At 41.8% G+C, this 26,584-nt stretch overlaps 1 protein-coding gene across 29 annotated transcripts in view; it reads right to left on the bottom strand.

Moving 5' to 3' along the window:
• HIVEP2 (HIVEP zinc finger 2) overlaps window positions 1-26,584 on the bottom strand; it is a 183,887-nt gene that overhangs the window by 138,594 nt on the left and 18,709 nt on the right. For 9 of the 29 annotated variants that reach the window (XM_070256266.1, XM_070256280.1, XM_070256257.1 and 6 more), the window contains exon 2: window positions 2,326-2,400. The exons of 19 other annotated variants lie outside the window; for them this stretch is intronic. The gene's annotated coding sequence lies outside the window, so the exon portion shown is untranslated. Of the gene's footprint in view, window positions 1-2,325; window positions 2,401-18,206; window positions 18,348-26,584 lie in introns of all 29 variants that reach the window. One more of the 29 variants, XM_070256273.1, reaches the window with a different exon arrangement.

Here is a 26,584-nt window from a genome sequence, read left to right as displayed (position 1 = left end):
AGCAGAAACTACGGGGCAATAGATCATTTCTTTATGTGAAGAAATGATGAATGTGGCCCAAAATATAACCTGAAAACAACACTTAGCTGTTGTGCAAGCATGCACAGGAACATGAGAACTTCAGGCCTCTTGTCAATAACTTCCTCTCACCACCACGAGAGCCGTCTGTCACACTGGATGGGGATTAGTGGAGGAGTGAAAGGAAAAGGACGAGGTCTGTATCAAAGAGGCTGTTTTTGGATCCTTAGTCTCTGAACCTAGTGTAGATAGTCATCCATATTCAACCTCAAATTTTAAGTGGTATAAAACTGGTCCAAGGGGCCAGCCTGGTGGCGCAGCGGTTAAGTTCGCATATTCTTGCTTTGGTTGCCCGGGGTTCACCGGTTCGGATCCCGGGTGTGGACCTACGCACCACTTATCAAGCCATGCTGTGGTGGGCATCCCACATATAAAATAGAGGGAGATGGACACAGATGTTAGCTCAGGGCCACTCTTCCTCAGCAAAAAGAGGAGGATTGGCGGCAGATGTTAGCTCCGTTAATCTTCCTCCAAAAAACAAAAAATGGTCCAAGACTCATCAGAGCTATTCTCCGAGCTAACTAGGAAAGAGCAGAACATTCAATTCATCCCCTGGATCAGCTAAATTGGAGCACAGCAAAAATAAACATTTTTCAGATTGTTCTATCATTTCGAAAACGCAGGACAGGAACATGGCTATATGATAAATAGACAAGTCGGGAGGTTATCTCTTCAAAGCAAAGAACTGAGCCAAGGCCTGATAGAGAGGACGGAGCTGCGCGTGGCTGTGAAGCACGAGGAGAGAGGAAACACGAAGTGTCAGAGTCGAGCCAGAGGCCCAGCAGCTGTGGGCGGGAACAGCGAAGCCACCACGCACTCCGTGCCACCCCTGGGCCTTAAGGAGCAGGCAGGACACCAGACGAGAGACAGAGAGTACTGCTGCCCACAGAAGCAGCCAAATACCCCTGGGGACACGAAGAAAAGCAATAGCTAAATTGACATTCCAAAAAGAGAAAGAAGGAAGAGCATTTTCCTCGCGGCAGCATTCTTTAATCGCCTTTCCTTGCTTCCTTTCTGGAAACAGAAAGGAGGTGGGTGATGGCAGCTAGGTCCTGTAAAAGCCCAGAGGGCAACTGACATGAACTTCTCTGGCCTCCTTGCACAAAGGCCTTATTCTAATACACACACACGAAAGTGCGTGGGCAGGACTTGGCGGGTTGGTCCCCACCCCTCCAAATTCACTCGTGCTTTGAATGCATTTGTGTACATACACCCTCTGACAGAATAGGCTCCTCATGTTGCCATGGAGCTGAAACCTCTGTAGTTTAGAAGGAGGCATCACATTGCTTTCATACTGCCAACAGCACAGGTAAGAATCGGTGCAGAACATTAACTCCACTTGCATTTCAGATTTTCAGGTGCTTGTCTTGGCGCTTGCAAGAACTCTCTCTTTTTAACTCACTCTTTGTAGGATGACCACAGTGGAAGCTGCTGGCAAACTGATTCTCGTTTTTGCATAATCAATATGCAGAAACTCGAGCACATACATGATCTGTGAGCCTCCTCTCCCACGGTCCCTCCCTCCTAACAGAGAGTTTGTGACCTTATCACATCTTAGGGGAGTTGATGAAAAATGCAAAATATAAATCAATCCTGGGGCTGGCCTGGTGGCATAGTGGTTAAGTTCTTGCGCTTCTGCTTCAGTGGCCTGGGGTTCGCACGTTCGGATCCTGGGCACAGACCAACACACCACTCACCAAGCCACGCTGTGGCAGCGTCTCACTTGCAAAATAGAGGAAGACTGGCACAGATGTTAGCCCAGCGACAATCTTCCTCAAGCAAAAAGAGGAAGATGGCGACAGATGTTAGCTCAGGGCCAATATTCCTCACCAAAAAATATATATATATAAATCAATCCAGATTTAGTAAATATTCTGTGAAATACATAAAACATCCTATAACTAGTAGCTGTTTTCTCTGACATGATAAATCTCAATATTATTTATACTCTGATGAGTACTTTTTCAAATAAGCCTCAACGATCGGAATCACATCTATAATTCTTTTGCAAATACGGATATACTTCTGCAAGTTCCTCTTGGGTTTCAATTCAAAGTTCAGCTATCACCTTATCATTTAAAAATCAAAGAATCTAAAAAAGGAACACTAAGTGACTTCCTAATGCAACCTCACTCTTTATGCCACCCATCCCCCAATTGTGGGATTTTGCATCTCCCGAGAAAATGATGATCTGATGTCTACAAAATCAAGTCAAAAAAGGTAAAGGAAAGGATTTTGATTTCCTACCTGAAAATCTGCTTTCGGTCCTAGTCACACATTCTCATACTCTTGAGTCTCAATTTCTCAGGTAAATTCACCAATCTGCTGACAAGAAGTTTTGTATTATGACTTCTCCTCCCACAGCACATACATTAAAACTTTGCTATAAAAATGACCTTAAGCACCAACCAGCACAGCAAAACCACATCTATTGGTTTGAAGCATGAGAGGGTAAACACGTGGAGGAGGGCAAGGCCAAAAAGGCGGGGAATGCATTCTGCACCAAGCTACACGTCATACTAGATGGGTAAGCAAAATAAAACTTAAAAAATTAAAAACTAGTTTATGAGCAACAGAATAAATAGTGCTGGCCCTGGATGATAACCCAAAGAATAAAATAAATGTCCAAGCATCCATACCAAAATCAATAATTTATGTAGATACTCCCTCCCTCCAAGAGGTAGAGCTTAATTATTCTCCCTTTAAGTGAGGGCCGACTTCCAAACTACAGAATATGCAAAGTACAGGATATGCAAAGAGAAAAGCAGTACTTTACAGTGGAAAAAACTGGTCAACTCTACCTCAACCAAGTGATCAAGGTTAACGTCACCAGTGATCAGTTATGTTGATTCTCAATAATAGAAACGCAACGAGAAGGCACCTCATCTCTGTGGTCTTCCCCAAACCCCTAACTCCAGTCTACAAAATTCTGGGCCAGTACACTTCAAAAACGTCCAACCCTTCTGAAGCAAGTAGAGTATGTCATGGTACGCTATGTTACGTTATTATATATCATATTGTATTTTGTGTTATATTAAATATTTTAAAAATGAGTAGTCAGGGGCTGGCCCAGTGGCACAGCGGTTAAGTTCACACCTTCTGCTTCAGCGGCCCGGGGTTCGGATCCCAGGTGCCGACATGACACCGCTTGGCAAGCCATGCTGTGGAAGGCGTCCCACATAGAAAGTGGAAGAAGATGGACATGGATGTTAGCTCAGGGCCAGTCTTCCTCATCAAAAAGAGGAAGATTGGCGACAGATGTTAGCTCAGGGCTAATCTTCATCAAAAAAAAAAAAATGAGTAGTCAATTAATACTAAATGAATTTCTTGGGAAACCCAGATGATTCTTTAAAACTGTGAACCAAGCACTCACAGATGGGCCAGTTACAGGACGCGTGAGCACCCCAGCCAGACGCCCCACACTGCTGTGGATAGGCATTCCCCAGCCTCTTGGCTGCCTGACAGCAACCACAACGGCCCACAAGGCGGGTGGAGAACCGATGAATAAAATGATAAACATTTGTGATGAAACAGGATGTTGGAGATGGGGCAGAGGAGGCAGAATATCTCAACTCTTCAACTACTGAAGCTCCTTTGGACTTGAACAGTATCCCCTTGTTGTAAAACTGGAAGCAGTAAACAGACAGATCTTTTCTCCAGTGTTTCCCCTGTATTATAAACAATTTACAGAATTACTACCGTACAATACAACATCAGCCAGGCACAGAATTTAAGACTCAGGGCTATGGAACCATAAGCACGATATACCCCCAAAAAACGCTGTCATCGTCCACTGAAGACAATTCAAACAACGATGTGAAAATATAATTTTTTCAGGCCAGAGAAGACAATGCTTACAAGAGATTTGCCCTTGCTGTTGACTGAATGTATAATTTAAACAATTATTTACTAGGTTAAACCTTTCATTTATGCCACTTAGTAACAACAATGATAATAACTTACAGGCTCAGGAGATTTCTTGTCAAGAGTAAATTCAAGAAATTCTGAAGTAAAACATAGCACTTCACTTACACAGAGTATCAAAACTCAGACTTCACATATAAGAACATCTCCACTAATACTGAAGATATTAAAAATGTAACACCAAACCTATAATATTCTGTAAGAATAGTTTACTATTCGTTTGTTCTCATCTGTCAATCGTAACTGGCCACAAACTTCACTCTTAGCCTTTCTAATTGTATCGGTTCAAATTTCACATCCTACATCATTATTTATCAGGGAAGCAACCCCAGACAAACCGTGGGGTTCACATCTATTGAATGATCAGAGCAGGCTGATATCTCAGAAGCACACAGCCCAATTGACTCCTACCAACTTCACTGGATTTTCTTAATAATTGTTTTGATGATTTTTTTGCCCATTTATTTTACAATATTTTTGATATAACAATTTATCTTCTAAAATGACTTAAGAGAAACGATCTTCCATTAGCTTTCCAAATTCTTCCTCCCTTGTATGAAATACTGGAAGATATACTGAACTCCTGTCCCTAAGTCACAGTTGAGAAATACACTGCTCAACTACCTACCAATAAACTAAATATTTATTAGATAACTTAGGTTATTTTAAAATGACTATAAGATCAATCAAACCAATAAAAAGGAAATTTTAAATGCTTTATAAATTCCAAAAGCACATCCCAGTTGCATAATAGAATCTACACCTCAAAAGAAGAAAACCAATCACAAGGAGTAACCTCGATCACCCCCGGGAGGCTGCTCAGTCACTTTGCAAAGGACCTATGATTTGAAGCCACATTTCTGAGATTATATTTAAATTTTAAAATCAAGACACTGAAAAGCAATGAGACAAATGCTCAAAAAACATGGAAAAATTGATTTCCAAATATAGTGTTTTTAAAGAGTTTTATAAGTATAAAACTATTTTTTCTTTTTAAAACCTAAAGTTAAATACATTTCTTAATTTACCAGCTGGATTCACTGTATTCAGTAGGTCCTGAATGTAGTTTTCATCTACATTCTAAATTCTCAATCTGTAAATCTACATTTATCTGTAAATATTATCTATTAGATCCTCTAAATATTAAAAATAGAAACTGATAATTCCCCTCTAGCTTGATCACTCCATGATTCAAGAATATACATGTCTATAACAATCCAATCCACCAGACAGGAGACCAAGAAGCAACATGAATAAGGAGAAGCAGAGAATCATAGTACCTTTACCTAACTTTTAATAACTGTGACAGTAGTCATCAAAAACTACTCAGAAATAGATAAACCAGGTAAGACTAAGATAAAATTGTTGAACTTATAAAATAACAAAACAAAAATTGTCACATTGAGAAATATTAGAACCAACTATAAGTAACAAGAATTATTTAAAATATATAAAGACCCACAGGAACTTATTTTTCAAAAATAACTGGGAAATAAATTAGAAAAGCTATGACAAGCCAATTCAGAAAAAGAAATATAATTAATAAAGAAACATCACTAATTATTAAAGAAATCCAAACTGAAACAACAATACTGTGAAGATGTTTACTGTGGCATGGTTGAGAGGAAGACGGAAAGAAATCTGAAAATAGGGACCATTTATAACAAAAATGTCTATACTCTTTGACAAACAACCCCACAGGAGAAAAACTGAATATTCAGAAATAAGGGAATTTTAAGAAAATTGTGACCATATAATTAGATCAAAATTTTATGACCATTAAAATTAGAGTGTAGAAATTAGCAAAATAGAAAATGTTTATGCAAATATGACTGTGAAGATAAGGACTATTTCAATATCACGATTACAACTATTTCAAATGTGTGAATGTGAGCAAAGATCCTAAGAGTAGACAAGGAAAAATTAAGAATCAAGTTGCTACACTGTAAAAGGCGATTGGAGAGTTATGTGTCTTTTCTTTATTTGTAACATAAGATTGCTTGTGGGATAATTTAAAAACTTGACAAGAACAAATAAATTATAGTAATCTAATCGGCTCCAAAATAAAATCTCGCAAATGCATCAACCAGTACCTACCACGAGGCCTTGACTATTCCACAGGCAAGCTCACCAATGGCCAGATCTCCAAAGCAAGACTCCAATTTTACAAGAAATGAGACTGGAAACGATCCAGAGCACATCCATATTCTCTGAGCCATTAATCCATGCCCAGGCTGTTAGAAGTTTACTCCCTAGTATATGATGTTAGGGATTGTTCATTGTCACCCTTTCAACTGTACCACATCCATTATTCCCGCAGGAGTTCGTGACACACTCCCAAATCACGTTGTGTGAATACAGGCGGTTCTCAACTTACAAACACCTGACTGACGAAAACCAAAAATAAAACCAGCTGCTGTCCCCGGTTGTCGCCTTCTAACACTACCGAGAGGTCTTGCTGATACTCCCAGAGAGACTCAGCTGCGATGACAAAAAATCTTAAACTTTAGTAGAGAACTTGAAGGGAGAGAGGATTGAAGCAGCGAAAGCAGGACCAGCTGGGCATCCACCCAGAGCTGGTGACTACCCTCGACAGTACTCAGTAAATATGGCATGAATGAATGAATGAATGAATTTCCATTTTCACTCCTGTGGTTTGAGCCAGATGGCCCTGCTCCTATCCTGTTCCAATAGCCTGATAACAGGCCTCCTTCTTGGGGTCTTGATTCATGGAGCTGGAGCTAAAGGAGGGAATCGAAACTCAGAAACAAACAGCTGTGACCAGCAGGCTGCCCACTCGGCAGTTCACAGGGAGAGTCCAAGCCCAGGACCAAACCAAAAAGGTCTATTTCCAAAAGTGCAGGCAGAGAGCACGTGATATCCAGAGAGACGAGACAAAGACATAAATGGCGAAAGAAAGGCAGAAGTTGAAAGCCTAGCAGAGCTATTAATATGGATGCCATACGAGAGATCAAAGAAATGAAGCCTGAGTGTGACACGGAAGAAGGGAAGCTGGCGTGAAGGTGAGCGTGGACGGGGCCTGGTTTGGGTCTAATCTTGTGCCCCTCAGACCACCAGCTGGATGTATCACTCCACGTCACTTAGGTGGCCTTAAAGAAGCAGAACCACTTTACAGACAACCGAAGTCTTGTCACTTCTCAATTCATTTCACCCTGTATATTCATCTTCTGAAATTTCAAGCCAGGTCACTGCTCAAAAATCTTCCTCTGCTCCTCACACCAACTGAATTAGAGAAATGCACAAAATCTCAGCATCTGGGAGGGATTAAAGGCCTTTTAGTTCAACAACCCAACGGAAGGGGTAAAACCACTTCAGTCTTTCATTCAAGATCCATCACAATACAATCCAGGCTATACTGCTTATGATTCTCTGATCATCTCCCTGCAAGTTCTTGCCTCCTGACTGTCACTCAGGGCCCCTATACTGCACAACCACAGAGGGCACCATTTATATCACAGCCTAGGAGAACGGTGCCCTCAAAAGTTTAGTAATATTCACCTCTGGGGTGAATATGGGGTGCTTCTACTTTGATTTGTAACGTTCTCTCCACCTGGAGTAAGATCTCCCAACCCCATCTTTGCTTCTCAAGATGCTAACCAATCTTCAAGGCCTACGTCTTCCATAAAACCTTTCCTGGTTCCTACATTTGGTTGTAATCTTTTTCTCTGAACTTTCATTTCCTTTGGTTTATGCCTGTTTTATGCATCTCCGTCCTATAGTAAAATGAGCTAGTTATGCATGTCTTATTACCAATACCAGACTGCATGTAAACTTCCTGAGAATGTGAACACAAGGATCCACCCTTCTTTCTATACGGCTCCAAGCCCATTGCCAAATTCAGAGCAGCTACTGAAATGACTGTCAGCTGGGACTTCTGATTACGAAGGAAACAGATGATTCAGGAACTAGAAGAGTCTGAAGGAGTGGTTTAGACTGGAACGGAATATAGTGATGGGAGGCCCAGGACTTAAATTTTGAAAACCTGGTGCCTCCAACCCACTGGGTTGGAGAGAGTGCTAAGTGGTAGGAAGTTAATGTCAAAGAGACACTTTTTCTTATTTCAAAATTTTGCCTCTGACCAAACATGGACCTCTGGAAAAAGAGAACCTCCTCATCACCTCCATCTCCCTCAAGTAACACACGACCCTCCGAGAAAATGAACTCAAAATTCTATACAACCGATTAAAAACACAGTTTTGAAACAAAGTACAAAGTAACCAAGCACAATTTAACGTATTTTATATAATATCAAAAAATAATTTTCCTTTCTCAGTCAACCAAAGTTACTAAAGGGCAAGTTTAAAGAACACAAACCTGAAACACTTGACAAGCAGCTACGCCATTTTACAGTGATCTAAATATGGTTTTCTCTATTACATGGAGCCCATGTGTCTGTCTAGCACAAAATATACATTTTCTTAATTAGTATGCATGCTAAAAAATCTATTTTAATAGATGTATCATGCTCCAAGGAAACCATGATGATCCATTAAAGGATGATTAACCAGATAAAACATGATCTGGCATTAGCTATATAGAAGAGAGAACTTCAAATTGGTATATACAGATTTCTACCTATTACACAGAAATTCATCTGATTACTTGTGGAGACTCTGAAATGTACTTTATTCACGTGGTGTTGGTATAGTGTGCATTGGTTGGTGATTAAAATATTTCAGTATACATCTACATAAAAGGGCATTCCTTATCTGAAAAGCAAATCCCATGCTCTTTAAGGGTTCAACACGAACAAGGCAGGGGAAAGGCGAACAATAATAAAGAGCAGAGAACTGGGGAATGAATTACACACTAAGCACACAGAATAAGCCATCACACACCAAAAAGTTTTGAGATCTTTTTACCTGTATCTAAAAAGTTAAAAGTACTTGGCTCTCTTCTTAGCCAGAAATTTTTCAGGATCGTTATCAATGAACACAGATCATCAGAGCAAACCTATTTATTTCTTTATATCGATTTACCAGAAAAATACTAGGGTCACTATCATGAACATAGATATCATAGCAGTCTCTCTCTTTATTTATTTATATTTATAAATATGTCTATATTTATACAGACATATATATACTTCTGGAGCCTCTCCTATAAGAGAAGCACTACGTTAAGCTCTGGAAATACAGCAGCAAATGAGACACGCATGGTCTCAGTCCTGGTAGAACCTACATTCTAAGAAGAAAGATCAATAACAGCTACTGTGAACTGGGGTAACAGCAACACCTCTGAAGCTCCTGCCACGTGGCTAGTACATCTGCTCTCACTCTTCAGCTTCCCCATTGGCCTACATTTTGTTCTGCCCCTTTAAGATCTTAAGTCTGACTTTTTTTTTCTTTTCTTTTTTGAGGAAGATTGGCCCTGAGCTAACATCTGCCGCCAATCCTCCTCTTTTTGCTGAGGAAGACTGGCCCTGAGCTAACATCCGTGTCCACCTTCCTCTACTTTATATATGGGACGCCTGCCACAGCATGGCGTGCCAAGCGGTGCCATGTCTGCACCCGGGATCCGAACCGGCGAAGCCCAGGCCGCCGAAGCAGAACGTGCAAACTTAACTGCTGTGCCACCGGGCTGACCCTTGAGTCTGACTTTTATAGTTTGTCTATTTCCTTCTTCACTTTCAGGCCTTTTGTTATCACTTTTGCAATCAATGGGCCATCCTTTACCAGCGACACTATTTTCCTTCCATCTAATGTGCAGCTCCTAATCTTCTCTAGATGATCAGATTATCGAGCCTGTTAAAACTGAGCCTAAAATAAGGACAAGCAAGCTCTCATTGGAGGTTTAATAAGTCCTGTGTATCACTGTGTTTTGATGAAATTATCTGGTTCCTTCTGAGGAGATATTTCTATTATCTCACTACCCCGGGCAGACATTTGGGAAGACAATTTAAGCAAATGTTGCACCCACAAAACTTCCCAACCCTTCTCCCATCCCCTTCTAAAAAAACCCCAAAACAAAAAAACCCTACATTTCTGCTTAGAAGAAATATCCGTACTGCCGGGAACGTTTCTTTAAGCAGAGGATTTAGAAATGGTATCATAACATGTAGATCACCGTTTCCCAGAGTCCTCCTCAAATGACCTGCCTCAGAATGACCCGATTCGCTTCTTACAATTCAGGCTTCCTCTGCCCCACCTCAGACCTCGCGAATCAGATTTATGGAGCCTGAGAGCTCGAACTCGCGTAAAGCACCTTGGGAGCCTGTGGAGAGTGACAACGCTTGACAGCGCTGGCCTAGGCAATCACAGAGCGCTCACTGAAGAGCCAGTCAGAGCCCACCAGACCCAAGTGTTCTTCTTCACTAGCAGTTTGCGGTATTTATCGAGTGCCACTCTGCAAAGCACTGAACAAAATTGTTTAAAAAGTTAAGAAAACAAAGTTTGAAGACCACGTCTGCCCAAGGGGCTTCTATTCTAATCAGGAAGACACAGACACAGGAAAAAGTCTTTAAAACATCTACACGCAGCATTGAGGGGGCGTGGATGGCGCCCAGCCATCCCACGTATAGCGGGCAGATAAACACGAGAGGCAGAGGCGAGGACTGAGCAGGAGACGGCTGGAACTCACACAGGAAGACCTCCGAAACAAGTTTGGGACAGAACTTGAGAGATTTTCAAGGGTGGGTCCCTGAAGAGGCGAGGAGACTCCCAGAGGGTATTTAAGAGCAAGAAGAAAATACGTAACATCATATCTCTTCGTAACACCATCAACGCAGGATAAAAAAGCTGAGATCTTGGTTTGGCAAAATCTCCCTGAAAAGAAACCTCTACAGATGTATTCTCTCTCTAGGCAGACAGAGGCGGTATTGTTCCACCTGGTCTAGAGGAAGAAAGCGAGCATCATCTGAGCCCCTTCTGCAGAGCTCCTCCTGGAGGGCAGCGCTGGCCTCTCCCTCCATCAGAGACTCTTCTTGGCCAGCCTGAGGCCTCCTCCAGGAGAAGGATCTCGATTTCATTACCTGTCCTTCAAAACAGCAGGCCATTCAAAATAGGTTGTTCCCCTTCCTATTTCAAGAAGCCAGGGAGCAAAATGTGTGTGCGTGTATGTGCACGCCAGTGCATGCACTTCCACACACGAGCACACAGTGCACAAGAGTGTGCGTGGAGGGACTGTCATTGACTAAGTTAACTCATCACTCATTATTTCTCAATAAAGAGTTAGTGCATTTTAGTATTCTCGTGGATGCTCCAGCAACAGCAGTTATGGTGAATTATGTTGAAAAGAAAAATCTGGGGCCAGCCTGGTAGCATAGTGGTTAAGTTCGTGCACTTTGCTTCGTCAGCCCAGCGTTCACAGGTTCAGATCCCAGGTATGGATCTACACACCCTTCATCCAGCCATGCTGTGGTGGCATCCCACATACAAAATAGAGGAAGATTGGCAGGGATGTTAGCTCAGGGCCAATCTTCCTCACAAAAAAAAAAAAGAAAGAAAGAAAGAAAAGTAAAAATCAAAGTCTTTGATTTGTGATCAAAACGATCACCCAAAATCCCCATACTAGGTTGGTGATACACACGTTTCCTCTGGCTTCACTGTCCAATATGACAGCCACATGTGGCTGTCTAAATTTAAATATAAAATAAGCATGAAATAAAATTTAGAATTTAGTTCCTCAGGTGCACCAGCCACATGTCAAGTGCTCCAAAGCCACGTGTGGTTAATGGCTACCACATGGCCAGCGCAGATACAGGCCATTCCCATCACTACAGAGTTCAATGGGACACACTGCTCCAGAGTTATCACTGAAATATATCACGGTAACTAAAAACACAACTGCAGATCCCGACAGAGACAGCAATTGTCATTTACATATAGTTCTAAACACAAGCCAATAACAACGATCAAACTTTTGTCCCTTTCCAAGAAGCCTTCGCAAATCCCTCAGTAGAAATTCAAGTCTCCCTCCTCAGAAGTCCCTTAACCCCCTCTGCTCATCACACCTCTCTTTTCATGGCTGTCTTCATCCCAGCTTGATAATTACGTGCACATCCATCCCCCTACGGTTAGCTCCCCAAGGCCAGGGGGTCATATTCGTTTGAGCACACTTTCACAACTAACACAGTACGAGTTCCATAAATACAGGATATATTCTTAATTAAAAGGTTACTAGGTAGAACATATTACTAATGAGAACACCCAGAGTTCATATAAAAAAAATGCTCATATAAATGTACAAATAAAAGGGAGAAAGAAATACGAAGACTCTACAACGTTCTGTAATCATTACTAGGAGGCAACTGCTTTGATGGAAATATTGCTTGTGCTGCACATTTAGAAGGAGAAAAATCAGGGCCGGCCCTGTGGCATAGCGGTTAAGTTTGTGCACTCCGCTTTAGTGGCCCAGATTCGCAGGTTCAGATCCCGGGTGCAGACCTCTATCACTTGTCAGCCATGCTGTGGCAGTGACCCACATATAAAATAGAGGAAGACTGACACAGATGTTAGCTCAGGGTGAGTCTTCCTCAGCAAAAAAAAAAGGAGAAAAATCACATTATTGTACAAGTGGGTCCGAAAATGTACTGAGCTGACACAAATCAGAAGAGTGCTGGGCTCTCTATCAACCACCCTATCACGCTGTTATCAGCTGGCACACAGAGATTGGTGACAAAACCAGTGCTCACCGTGACCCGTGGGAAGTGGGCTGCACAGCTCAGGAGGAGCTTTTCAGAAAGTTTGTATCAATTTGATTCTCACTCATGCAATGACAACATCCTCAAAAACCCAAGTCTTGGGATCCAAATGAGAGCCACTACTTTCACTCTGAGAACTTCTGGACCACTAAAAAAACATAAATTTCCTTCATGTTTTCATTTGGATGGCTTCAAATTATCTGAAATATGAAGAATATCTGATTTTTTTTTAAAAAACCTGCTTGCGGGGAAAAACACAAATATCAGGACACACTGGAGTGTCTATGAAGATGGAAAAAAATCAAAAGGAAGAGAAAAATTATCACATTTGTACTTCACTGCTTAGTGTTTTCTTTAGCAACTTTAATGTAGTTTCCCACATTAACTGAGCTTCTGGACAGTTTCCCACAAGCTGTGGAAGCTAGAGATACCTACGGGGCCACCTCGGGCCAGAGGAAAGGTAACTTCACAGGAAATGAAACCAAGCAAAACAGTGAGAGCACGTCTGATGACAATCGGAGAGATGCACGATAAGGACTGGAAGGGGTGCTGAGGGTTGCCTTTAGAGGAAGTGAAACTTAAAACAGGGCTTAAGATGCATCATTTTCCACAAGAAAAGTCACCCACTCTTGCCCCATCCTCACCTTCACCCCCATCTCTTTCACCATTATGGTCTTTCTTCATCGTTAACATTTTAGATTGATAAAAAGTGGCCAACCAAAAGACCAGCCCTGCAAAGTTCTTGATCAGTCAAATCACCAGCAGCACGTTGCACCTCTGCACACAGCTCTCCCGCCACCATCCTCCCAAATTTGGTCAGACTAGAGCCCTGAAACATTATCAGGCTCTCAGATATGAAAAAAGGCACTGGGGATGTGCTCGGATTTTGCAGTCCCGGAACAGGCAATGAAGAATGATGACTAAGCTCCTGGGCTCTGGCGCCAGCCCCATGGCTTAGAATCTGGGCTTCACCGCATATCCCTGTGTCACCCTGGGCAAGCTATTTACTTTCTCCGTGCCTCTGTTTCCTCATCAGTCAACTCCAGTTACCACAGACCATCAAACTGAAGTTGTCCACCAATTTTAACACATACGCATTTTTTTTATATTTCAATATTTGTGAAATCAGACTGTCTTATTATCAATGGCATCTTTCAACTAATTGGAAGCTTTATCATTCTTCTTAGAGGTACGTCAAATGTCATCTTACAACTGATGGCACCTTGGAGTGTATGAAATATGGTAGGACCTACTTCATAGGGTTTTGGTAAAGATTAAGTTCATTAATGTACCTTAAGTATTTACCATGGCACTTTGTCCCTGAGAAGGATGCTCAATTATTATTAGTTACCACTATTAAACTTACGACTGAAAATGGACGCAGTCACAAGACAGAATCCTCCCATGATTAACCATAAACGGTGTGCTAAAATGATGGTTAATGCAGAGGTGTTGGGGGGTTGGTTAAACGTCCAATCAGAATCTGATGTAACCCCAGGCCCTGGCCCCGTGTCTGGCACACAGTAAGTTCTCAATAAATAACTGTTGACTAAAGCAATTGATTGTACGACCCAGTCCTGTTCACGCCAAAGGGCTCCCCGTAACACACAAACATCTAATATCCCTTGCATGAAGGGAAACCAGTAGGTACAAGGCTCTTCAACGCTAAATTATGTATAACAGATTCCTACTTTTCAAAGGCCAGAAACAGTTTTCCAGATCAAGACTTTGCGCAGGTCTTCTCCTCTTGTAATGCCCCCTCTACCTCAACTGTCCACACATTTCAATGCTGAACCCCACCTGTCAAGGCTCCATTCAAATCTCATTTCCTCTAAGAAAAATTTGTCCCATCTTAGCCTCCGTCATTTGGTCTTCTTCCTACTCCTACCCATCACATTCACCTCAGTGACCATTCACACTTTATTTGGACTTTTGTTGGACAGAATAATACTACCTTGTATTAAAACACTGTGTAAGAACGGGAACTGTCTCTTGATTGTCACTGCCTCCCCTGGGCACAGAGGCAAACCACTTGTATCCCTTTGTTAGGCATTGAATTGTGTGTCGGCCCCCCCGCCCCCCCGCCCCGGTAAAAAAGAGAGACATTGACGTCCTAACCCCAGTATCTCAGAATGTAACCTTATTCGGAAATTGAGTTGTTGTAGATATAATTAGTTAACACACGGTTACACCGGAGTAGAGTGGGACCCTAACCCAATATGACTAGTCTTCTTACAAGAAGATGCCACGTGAAGACAAAGAGACACAGGGAGGACGCCACATGAAGATAGAGGCCAATACTGGAGAGATGCATCCATAAGTCAAGGATTATAGGCCATCACCAGAAGCTGGGAGAGAAGCATGGAACAGATCCTTTTTCAAAGCCCTCAGAAGGAACGAAATCTGCTAACACTTTGATTTCAGACTTCTAACATCCAGAACTGTGAGAAAATTAATTTCTGCTGTTTTCAGCCACGTAGTTTGTGGCACTTTGTCCGAGTAGCCTGGAAAACTAACATCTCTCCTCATTTAGATGCTGTGACAGTGGACTCTATTGTTGTCCTTCTCAAGTCAGCCTTTCGTACGTAATCTTCTTGGTGGGCTTAGGCCCTTGTTCCAGGCCTTTAAAAGCTGGAGTGTCATCAGGATGAGCCCCACACCATCTCTTCTTCTCATACCATATACTCTCCTTTACACTCTCTCATCTACCCCAATTCAATTACCATCTGTATGCTGATAGCTCCCAAATTTCCATCTCCAGTCTGTCCTCTCCTCTAGACCTACATGGCCAACTGACTACTTGACATCTCCACTTAGATAACTCAAAGCTACTTTAAACTCAACCAGTCCAAAAACGAAAGTCACCACTCCCTGAAACCAGGCTCTTTTCCAGCGAATCTCATCCCAATGAACGGCACCCCTGCTCATTCAGGGGCTCAGGCCACACACAAGAGGAACTCTTGGCTATTTCTTCTCCTTCACTCTCTGTATCCAATCCACCGTCAAGTCCTATCTATTTCTCCTCCTAGGAATCTCTCAAATTTCCCCACTTTTCTCCATTCTCCATCTCCACTACTCCACTGTAATCCAGTGTAGTAATCCACTTCCTGGATTACTGTAATAGCCTCCTGACTAATTCTAGATCCACTCTTGGCATCCTCCAATTTGTGACTCAGCAGACTGAGTAACATTCAAAATGTAAACCTGACCCTTTCATCCCCTTGCTTAAACAACTTCTATGGCTTCCCATTTCATTCATTTTAGGACAAAGATCAAAATCCTCACCTGGGTTTATGAGACTCCGCATGGAATGGCCCTGCCCCTCTCCCAGCTCCACCTCCCTTGCTCTTGATGCTCCAGCCACAGCAGCACTCCTCTCTCTCTGATCGGAACCATGATCCCACCCATCACAGAGCCCGTGTGCGAGCTGCTCCAGCTGGTGTGCAGAACTCACCATCCCTCTTCACTTAGTGATGTCTACTCATCAGTCACTCTGGGCTCAAGACGCCCCTTCCTCAGAAATTCTTTCCTTGACTTCACCAAAAAGACGAAGCTCCCCTCTTCTCCTCCCTCCTAGCACCTTACTCATCTCCACTGTAGCACTCAAGCATAATTTGTAATTATTCATCTGTATGATTCCTGGATTAATATAGAGCAATGTCCCCACAAGGGCTGAAGCCACGCCTATTTTGTTTCTGCTGTATCGCCAGCTCTAAGAAGAGTGCCTGGCACATATGGACGCTCAATAAATATTTGTTAAATAATTTATGGACAGTAAGCAAACATTATCATGTGTTGAAGGAAGCTATTGTGTTTTCATTGTCTATCATACTGTTATTGAAATTCTTTCTTTAGACAGCTATGTATGGTATATTTTAACTTCCAAAAGGCTTCTACTCTAGCAGAGTGGACATACAATAAATGTTATTGGCCACAGTTTAGGTTAACGATATTTTAAATACATTTTCTCTAATATGGTATTGTCAACAGTTATGCTGCCATAAACAATTATTAACTTACATCACTGAAAATTTCAAATCTAATTAGCTGCTAACTTCTTTCCTACTCTTATTCTAATAGTCCACATATGAGTAAGCGAAAGTTAAGTAACAGTTTCGTATGTGATGTACTGTTGGTTTTATCATCATTTCTTCCTTCTCCAGGATTATCAATCTACTGGACATGAAAAATAAAGTATGCCAGTAATAGAAAAATAAAGTACTGATATTACATCACCAAAATGAAAGAGTCACTTAGTCACCCCAGCCCTATCACAAAATTTTCCTCAAAATTTTCAGAGTGCCCTTCTTGGCTGGTGCTGAGAAGGGGACAGGAGAAGGCACATGCAGACTTCCACCTAAAACTTACACACACACGGCAGATGGTGACGCCAATGAGCACACGTGAACTCCACACTAACAAATGTTATTCTCACCAACAGTGATGGTAAAAGACAATATAACATCTTTTCTAAATGACAGGAAGATGTTAGTATTTCTGAATTTATTTTATTAAATGAGAATCTTATAAACAACTTCTAATGCTATGTGTACCCAATAGCTGCCACAAACCTTAGACGTGATTTACAAAGGAACCCAAAGTAGACAAGAACGCTAAGCAATAACCCCAAAATAATCATATCCATACATCAGATAAACAAATTCTATTTCTCAAGTAGCTTTTTTTCACACACACTCTCAAAACCATAATATGTTTCTATAATTTCAACAAGAGCAGTGTTAGTAACGACATGAAACGATGACGGTCTCTCTACCGTCCCCTGCTCAGTACCTTCTTCCTTCTTCCTCTCTTCTTTACCTTCCTACCTATTTTTTCTATTAAACAAACTCAGTGTTAAAACGACAACAGTGCCCAGCACGGATGCAATGCCGCTTCCTTTGAGCAGCATCCTCCTGAGCCCCACACCCTCCTGGGTCCTCTCATCTTTGGATTCCGTTTTGAATTTAGCTGCTACTAAGAAAAACCTACTCAAGCATTCACAGAGGCGATGCCTCTCAACTGCAGCATTGGGGCGTTCTGCATTGGCTTTCAACTCTGCAGGCCTGCGGCTGTTCCAGAATTGTCTCCCCAAGATTCATGCCCATGAGGTCATGCCCAGCTGACCTCTTTGGAACGTGACACCCCGAAGCACAGCTGTAAAAATACAGCACTCTACAACGACTTCTTATTCACCAATAAACATCCTGTTCTTTCAATTTTAGAGAACTAACACGTTCATATAATTATATAAATACAGGGAGCCTTAACTTATATACACGTATTTTCCCAGGACCAAGTAATGTAAAAACAAACTCTGACACATAGAGATTCAATAATTTAGAAAACAGTGATGGCACAAAAACAATTTAACTGAGAGAGCGTGAAGTCTCAGATTAAATCACTCCCACCATGACTTTTCAAAAAAATAGAAACATCTACAGTTAACACATTCCTGTGTTCTTCATCATAAATAATTCCCTATTTACACTAGTTTACTTTTAAGTCACACATAGTTTTAGATGGTTTTAATTTTAAAACATACCCTTCCGCTTTGACTTAAACGTTTTTGCTGACTGCGAGCCACCCATCGGGCCCATAGCTCCACCTGACGTAACGACATGCTCATCCACTCACACCGGCTTTCTTAATTCCAGTGTACTTCCAGCGTGGTTGTATTTTAGGTCTACAAAAACACAAGCAAAGAGAACTCTCAAGAATGATAAGGACCTCCGAAGTAAGTTACCTCAAAAAGATCTCAATAAAGTAAATGAAAGGAAAATGAGAACCAATAGTGTTAAATGCCCTTTGTATGAACTATATAAGATGCCCTCTACTCTCTTTCAGAGAATAGTGGTTTTCTTCACCAGTTTCAGGGCTTTTTATTATAAAATTGGATTCATAATTGTGCTTTAAAAATTAAAAGGTGAACCCTGCTTGATTCTCATTGGTGAGATCAAGAATCTGCTTGACCAGCCGCAGCTCAAATCAGGAAGCATCTACATTATCTTCTAAGTACATCTAGGTCCACAGCAATCTTCTTCTCACACACGGGCCTTTCTTTCAGAATCACATTGCTCTTAATGAAACATAGGTCATAATGCAGTTTATACTATGGCTAAGCTTATCACTATTCTATTAAGACCCACTTTTATAAATATGCTTTGATTTGCCTTCTATAAACAAACTCCATGCTCAAACCCACTAAGCTTTCGGAAATAAAATGCAATACACGTTATCTTGCAAGAATAGTGTAGCATTTTAAAATATTTGTAATTATATTTAGTTTAAAAAAGATACCCTGACATGTCTGTCACTCTGTTCCTTTCATATTTAGTGTGACTATTCTCAAGTAATATTAATAAATTGTAAATAAATACACGCCAGCTCCACATGGGTCACTAATGTTAAATGGCAAAGAACCTTCATCCTCAATGAAGGCAGAAACGTCTCAAAGAATCACCTATTCACAAGATGGAACCATAGAAGTTAAACAACATTCTACATATTCTTTATCCTGAGCAGAAAGAGAGAGCTTTCCAAGGACATTGTTATGTCCTTAGATATAAATAAACTTTTTAAAAGTATTTCTATAGTAGGAAAGTTAGCTACATCGTACAATGTTATTCTGCTGATTGTAAACATACAGGAGAGCAATCTTCACAGAAGCCCAGCAAACATTTCTTTTCACATTCATCTCCAAAGGTAAGAATTATTGTCCTCTTTTGCATAACTGCTACATAAGTTCACAGAGTTACAGCTAACAAGAAAGTCAAACACAAGAATAATGTCCCCTATGTGGTACCCTGCTACTTATTTGTCCCTTAGTTATCTTGGTATCTTCTAAGTCCTGGCTTCCAAAGGTCACGGCACTCAGAGCTGGCCGTGGTCCAAGGGCTCAGAGCTTGTCCAGCGCTGTTCCAGTGGTGTTCCACTCTCGCACCACCCAGATAACATTTGTGTTTTAGATTACTGTCCCCAACATACTAAATTCCATGACCCACACCAGAAGGAGAGTTCAGCCGGCTATTCCCCAACTATCAAGAAACAAGTTCCCAAATACATATTAAACTTCAAGAATTTGGAAGCTGGATTATTCTTTGAAGTAAGAGAATAAACTTCCCTTAGAAAAATAAAAGGAATCTACCACCAATAAGGAGAAACATTTTTTAAAACTCAGAATAATAATCTGGATAAAGAAGTGATTCATCCATCCTCTTTCCCCAATTCATTCATTCATTCATTCCCCCATTTATCCAGCCCATGTACAGTGGGCCACAGCAGGAAGGCAGGTGCGAGCGGGATGAAGAGGCTGGGTTTCACTTCAGACCGCCTTCTAAGCTCAAGCTCCGAACACACTCACTCTGCGGCCTCGCACAAGACACTGAGCCTCTCCAGTGTTTTCATATAGAAAATGAGGAGGCTGAGAGCCCTGCCTCCTAAGAAGATAAAGATTTAAAGAGATGAGATCATAAGATATGAGGATTAAATTAATTAACACATGCGAACTACTTAGAAAAGTGCCTGGCACTCCATAATTTTTTTTTTAATTATCACTGTGAACTAAACTCTTGATCAGATTCTGAAGTCATAGTGATAAATAAGCCTCTATTGCCCTCTCCCTCCTGAAGATTATAATCTGCCGGGCCGTGAAATCATGTGAAACCGGTGGTTTATTCTCATCTGAAAGCAGGAGAGAGAAAAGACTGTAAGCCTTCTCTGGATAATCTGAGGACTCAATCGCCTTTTAGTCATAACTCCTAAGTTTAATTTAAATGTCTCCTCGACACTTAGCAGGAGTCTGAGCTTAAAGAGTCATTCGCACTAAAAAGCAAGTGAGCGAGAAAAGCAACAGCCACTCCTCTGCTAGTGAGAGAGCCACGTTTTCAGCTCTTCTCTGCTTTAACTCTCCGCAGCCCACGGCAATGCCCTCACGCCCTCTCTGGGGAAGCTCCTGACTCTCCTGGCTTCTTAGATAAGACTTTCCTGGTGGCCATCCGACCTCGCTGGCCCACAGCCTCCTGGTCTGGCTCAGCTGACATCTCTACCCTCTTGCTCAGGATCTCCCAGTTGTCCTTTAAGCTTCGACCATGCTAAACTACTCAGAATTCCCCAAATCCCCATGCATTCTCAAACCCTCACCACGCTGTTGTGGATGCCTAGTGACCCTGGGAGGGGCAGCTGTGGGAATGTTCCCTTTCACCCCACCCCGAAGGATGGCTCAGGGCTCCTTCCAGGCCAACCTTCTACTGCCTTCTGCTTCCACACTTACTCCACAATATTCTAAACCTTGGATTGCAAATCACTTCCCCCACAAGACCATGATGTCTTTGAGGGTAGCGATGTAAGCTTTCAATTATTACTTGAGGATATATAAGTCACGTAAATAAATAAGTAAATAAGTACACTTTTTAAGACTGCCTCCTTACCTAGCATGTACTAAGTCCTCACTATAGACCAAGTACTTTACATGCACGAATTCATTTAATCCTCGCAACAATCTTTGAGGTCTGTTTTAGGAATTATCCCCGTTGTACAGATGAGGAAAACTGAGGCTAAGAGAAATGCTGGAACTCACCCAACGTCACACAACCAGAAAGTGGCGAGGCAGAAAGCCAGGCAGCCCAGCTCTGAAACCCACACTCCGGGTCATGCTCTACACGTACTGCTCCTTTTCCAGCCATAAATGTGTTTAAGCAACAGAACTGGCCCACAAGAAGAATTATGAAATTTACATCCCAGGAGAGCCTTAAATATATATCTTTTTTAAAAGACTGACTTGCCTCTGAAGGCAAAGGAAAGACCAGATGGCCACAGCAAGTTCCTTCCACTACTACGTGTATGCTCTCTCCTATTATTTTATGTACTCATTCACATTCTCCAGAAAACAAAGAAACACATAATAATATAAATCCTGCCCAGTATCTAACACACTGAGTATTATCAATAAATCCATAATTAGTGAATAATTACATCACTGATAATAGGGAGAAATATTTAACAGTCAAATATTTAAAAGCTAATGGTTAAATAAACATGAACTGAAATATAACTGAGAATAGAAAGAGAAGAATAATATAGAGAGATGATGCTACTTATTACATTTCCCATTATGGTAGCTTCAATCTCACATTCTATCAGCATTTTTACTTAGCCCAACCCAACCAAGAGGTGATGCTGAACACTCTGGAGAGACTTTTTTTTTTTTAAGGCCATTCATATTCACCTCAAAATAATATTCTAGTTGAAATACTCTATTGGATGGAACCCAGTCTGTTTTCCACTTTTTTTGCACCTCAGAAAAACAGGGAAACTAAGGTTCACAATCAAACCAATGTTTTCAAAAGTAAAATCTAAGCTTCTAAATTCCATAGTCGTCACTCATTTTGTCACAAATATTTATTGAGCATCAAGATCAGCTAGATAATTGGCAGAGCCCAGTGCAAAAAAGAAAAATGCAGGGTCCCTTGTTCAAAAATTAAGAATTTCAAGACAGCAGAGCATTGAACCAAGCCCAGAGGCCCTTCTGAGCTCAGGGCCTCATGGGACTGCCCAGGTCACACACCCACCCCCGAGGCTGGCCCTCTTGAGCCCTGGATTCTATGCCAGGCACAGTCCTGGGCCTTGGAAGTACAGCAGTGGCCTTTTAATCCACAATCCCCACTTCCAGAAAGGCTCAAATGCGGCACCAGAGATCCTGTTAAGTAATGAACGATCAAATATAAATTATGTTTAAGAGCTCAAAGAATCTTTGGATCTCAAACTACTATGTCGAGCCTTAAGGTTAAGTGCTAGTAAAAATGACTCCGATTCAAGTGGACTGCTCTTAGACTTCAATAAACGTTTTCTTTTGTAAACCAATAGGGCAGTAAGCTTTTTTTTTTTTTTGAGGAAGACTAGCCCTGTGCTAACTACTGCCAGTCCTCCTGTTTTTTGCTGAGGAAGCCTGGCCCTGAGCTAACATTGTGCCCATCTTCCTCTACTTTATATGTGGGACACCTACCACAGCATGGCATGCCATGCGGTGCCATGTCCGCACCCGGGATCCGAACCAGCGAACCCCGGGCCGCCGAGAAGTGGAACATGCGAACTTAGCCGCTGCGCCACCAGGCCAGCCCCAGTAAGCTTTTTTTGAAATGACTCTGCTTAGATGAAACAGGAAGGTTTCAAACGATTAGACAGTAAAGTACCCCAGGTGGCAATACTGATACATATCACGCTTCTTTCAATATTTTTCAACTTTCTAAATGCCTATTGTGCACCTACTATATGTTTACACTTCATTGAAAAATCAAAAATGGTTCATATTTGCTGAATTCAAATCACTGAACGAAAAGAGGATTCTGAAGTTATGGCCCAGGAACACGAAATTGCATGTGAAATATGAGAGAGGGCAGTAGCATCTTAATGTCTTCATTTGGCACCTGGGCATTGGCGCCAAATGAAGTGGGTGCCACCACTGCTTCAGGTGGGACACTGTTCTAGCCACTGGGGACTAAGTGAAGACACAAGAAACTCTGCCCTGGCTTGTGCAGTTCACTAGGAAAGGCGGACAGCAGATGACCAATTCTTTTAAAAGTACTTGTTAAGATATTTCAAATTCTGATTCCAAGACATAATGGAGGACTGCATTTATTCTAGGATTTTCCTCCAAGAAGCACAAACTTCTTAGCAAGAAGTCAAAGATATTCCTCTAGCCACTCTAATCAAAACTGTAGTTTTGCTTACTACAGAGGCACAAAATTCTTCTGCAGAATAAAAAGTAGAATACACCCCCAAGTAGATATATTCGGAACTCATGGATGAATCAAATTACACGTTTGGGCCACAATTACAGATGAGGTATTGGGTCTGGATGACTGCTATAAAAATTCCGATTCTATGTACGATCCCCAAGAACTCCTCACACAGTGGTTTCCATAAAACAGCACACTAATCTCCTGGTTGTTATGAGATTTAATTAATGTGTCCAAGGGTCCTACTTAGCACCTCCAACGAGATGCTGCATAAAAACCGAGGATTCTTGTTAATACAGATCTGGAGTAATTGATCCTTATATTAATTCTCCTAAATAAATACTTTCATAATACCGGTGCTGTAAATGGCCAAGCTGGGTTTAAAAGCAGTTCAAGCTTACTTATTACAGAGCAAATAAACATAGCGCAGTCGAAGGGGACCCAACTATAATGCCACCACAAAGGATGAAACTAACATCCACACTAACAGTTTTCCTTGTTGTATCAGATACACCTTCTGTATAACTTTACTATCAGGGGAGAGAAAGGAAAAGAGACATATAAAAAACTGATCTTGTATCAGCACAGTGCTTTCCAGTTGTACCAAACATCCTCACTCACAACATCCCATTCGCCCCTTGCACCCATTGCACGATGCAGAAGGCACAGGATGGAGTCTGCCGCCTTTGGCACAGTACCAAGGAGCCACAGCTCCCCGCTCTTCTTAGCCTCTAACTTTATTTCCTTTAGTGGGCCAGAGAGGAGATCTGTACAAATATTTTTGGGCATTTCATAACCAAATAAGAGTGCTATGAAAACAACTTGAGTGAGGCTTGGATGATTAAAAGAGAAGATCTTTGTTCTATTCCGTCAAAGGAAAAAGCTACCTAAAACTGATATAATTTTAAAATCTGTAGCTCTTATTCCAAATGTACTCATATAATCTTTAATTTCCTTTTTGCATAAATCAGCTGAAAGTGTCCCAAGGGAAAGGACATTGTCTTATATATACATCTAATGATCCTGTGGGGACTTTTTTTAAGGAAAAACATTTAGGCAACGATTATAAAAGCACAGACAGCGATTAGCTTCATGACTCAGTTTAACATAAATATGTAAACAGTGTACATTCCAATTTAGAATGATTTTCTAAGTTTACTGTGAACAGCTAAATAATATGTCCATCTATTAAATCCTTTCTTTGTCATGTCTTTGATATAAGAAACCTTAGCAGACCTCCTGGTGAACTCTGGCATTTTGGCTGTGGGGCCAAAAGAACAATCTACCATTACAAAGCCTATTCATGAGTCAACCAGAGAAGCCAGCCCAGCGAGGACTGCCAGCTGATCCTGCCCTTCTTTATCACTCTAGCAAGTACATAAAACACAAGATCCGTGTTGCTACGTATAGATGATCCATGCTAACCATCATTCTAAAACGTACCTTGAAAGATTAATGTACATTAAAACCCCTTTTATTAAAAAGCCTGGATTTATTTGCTCGCCCTCAATTTCTTACGCCTACCTACAGCAAAAAAACAAAAATGTAGAAAAAGAGTAAAAAGCCATCTATAATTTGCGGATAGCAAACCCAGGGCCAGAGTACTGTTCTCAAACTGACAAGATCACTAATGCTTTTTAAACAAGATTCACTGCCTAAGCAACAACGATCAAAATCATGAATACGGAGAGAATTTTCTTGCAAGGCGTCTGTCTCCAAGCGTAGACCGGCACGATGTTCGAGCTCTGCTCTAAACCTTCATATCTTTGTTTCCACAACAAAGTAAAAAGGTGACAGTTGGAAGGAGGGTAAACAGAGGCTTCCTGTCAGGGCTTTGTGAAAAGAAAGCCTGTGCATCCTCGCCAGGCGATGAAAAAGCCTGCCGGCCCTCCGGAGTCAGCATTATTCAGCACTACTCGCCGGGCTCCGGGCCCACCTGCGCGCGCCGCGCTCCCAGGGCCGCCGCGCCCCGCTCTGCGGCACCGCGGGGCCCGCAGCCTCGGCCCCGGGGCCCTCCCCGCCCCGCCCCCCGCGAGGGCCGGGCGCCCACTTTCTCCGGGCAGGAAGGGGGAGGCCCGGAGCATTTCCTGTTGTGCAGCGGCGACGAGCGGAGACGTCAGCGCACGCACCCGCCCCGGGGCCAGCCCACCCGGCCGAGGGCAGCCCGTGCGCGGGGGCCGGGGGTCCCGGGTCCGGGTCCTGCGGGCGGACCCCTGCGCCGGGGCCGCTCTCCTCCTGTCCCCGCGCAGCCCCCCGCGCCCGCGCCGCGCCCCGTCCCCGCGCGGGTCCCAGACCCCGGGGAGAGGCGTGGGTTTCCACGTGCTCGGAGGAAGCACTTTCCTTGCGCAAGTTTCCTAGCTTAATTTTTAACGTAATTTCCCCCAAAATGACTCTTTTTTTCCCCCCGGGATTATTTTTAAATAACCAAAAGTGAAAATTATCTCAATGTTGTTGCAATTACGTTTTCTTCTTGTTTTCTGTGGATTCCTTAAGTAACGGTCAGATGGGAGGAAAAAGAACACGTCTGTACTGCATAGCTCCAGAGAGGTCACAGAAGGCAAGGAGACACCCCAGAGACGTTCCTAAAAGCATATTTTATAGGTTTGCAATATTAAAATACTCATTACACAACATAGAAAGTCCTTTTATTTATTAGGCCCTTAATTTATCCTATCAAATGTTTAATATAAAAAAATCAGTCTCTTATGAATCTTTCAGTCTTGTGCTTATCCGCTTTAATAGCACTCAAAACTTTTGGCCAGAATGTGTTAAAATGGAAATTACCCATTCATATAAAAATAATGGTGATTTTTAAAGCTTCCCTTATCCTAAATTGCCAGCCTTCCATTTAGTTTCAAACCATAAACCAGATTATAACCATGTGTAATTCTAGAGAAGCAGTGGCTTAAAGTTAATAAAGGTTAAAAATAAGGCCGTAGGTATTGTCTACTCGCCTTTAAATAAACTAAAAGAGCTCAATTTCAGTTTGCAATGAGATTGTCAATTACAAAACAAACTATAGATTCTGTCCTCATGATGAATCAATGTTACAGATGTTATATTGTGTCAACATCTCTAACATCTCAACTAAGCATTATTTCACATCGGAACATGGAATAAAACAGTTAGATCTTTACCAAATGTAAAGTATGGACTTTGGGTGATAATGATGTCTATATAGGTTCAT

This window comes from Equus caballus, chromosome 31 (assembly GCF_041296265.1).
Source record: "Equus caballus isolate H_3958 breed thoroughbred chromosome 31, TB-T2T, whole genome shotgun sequence".
NCBI lineage: Eukaryota > Metazoa > Chordata > Mammalia > Perissodactyla > Equidae > Equus > Equus caballus.
Note: the sequence above shows the minus strand (reverse complement) of the source record. Positions and strands in the feature narration are given on the sequence as shown.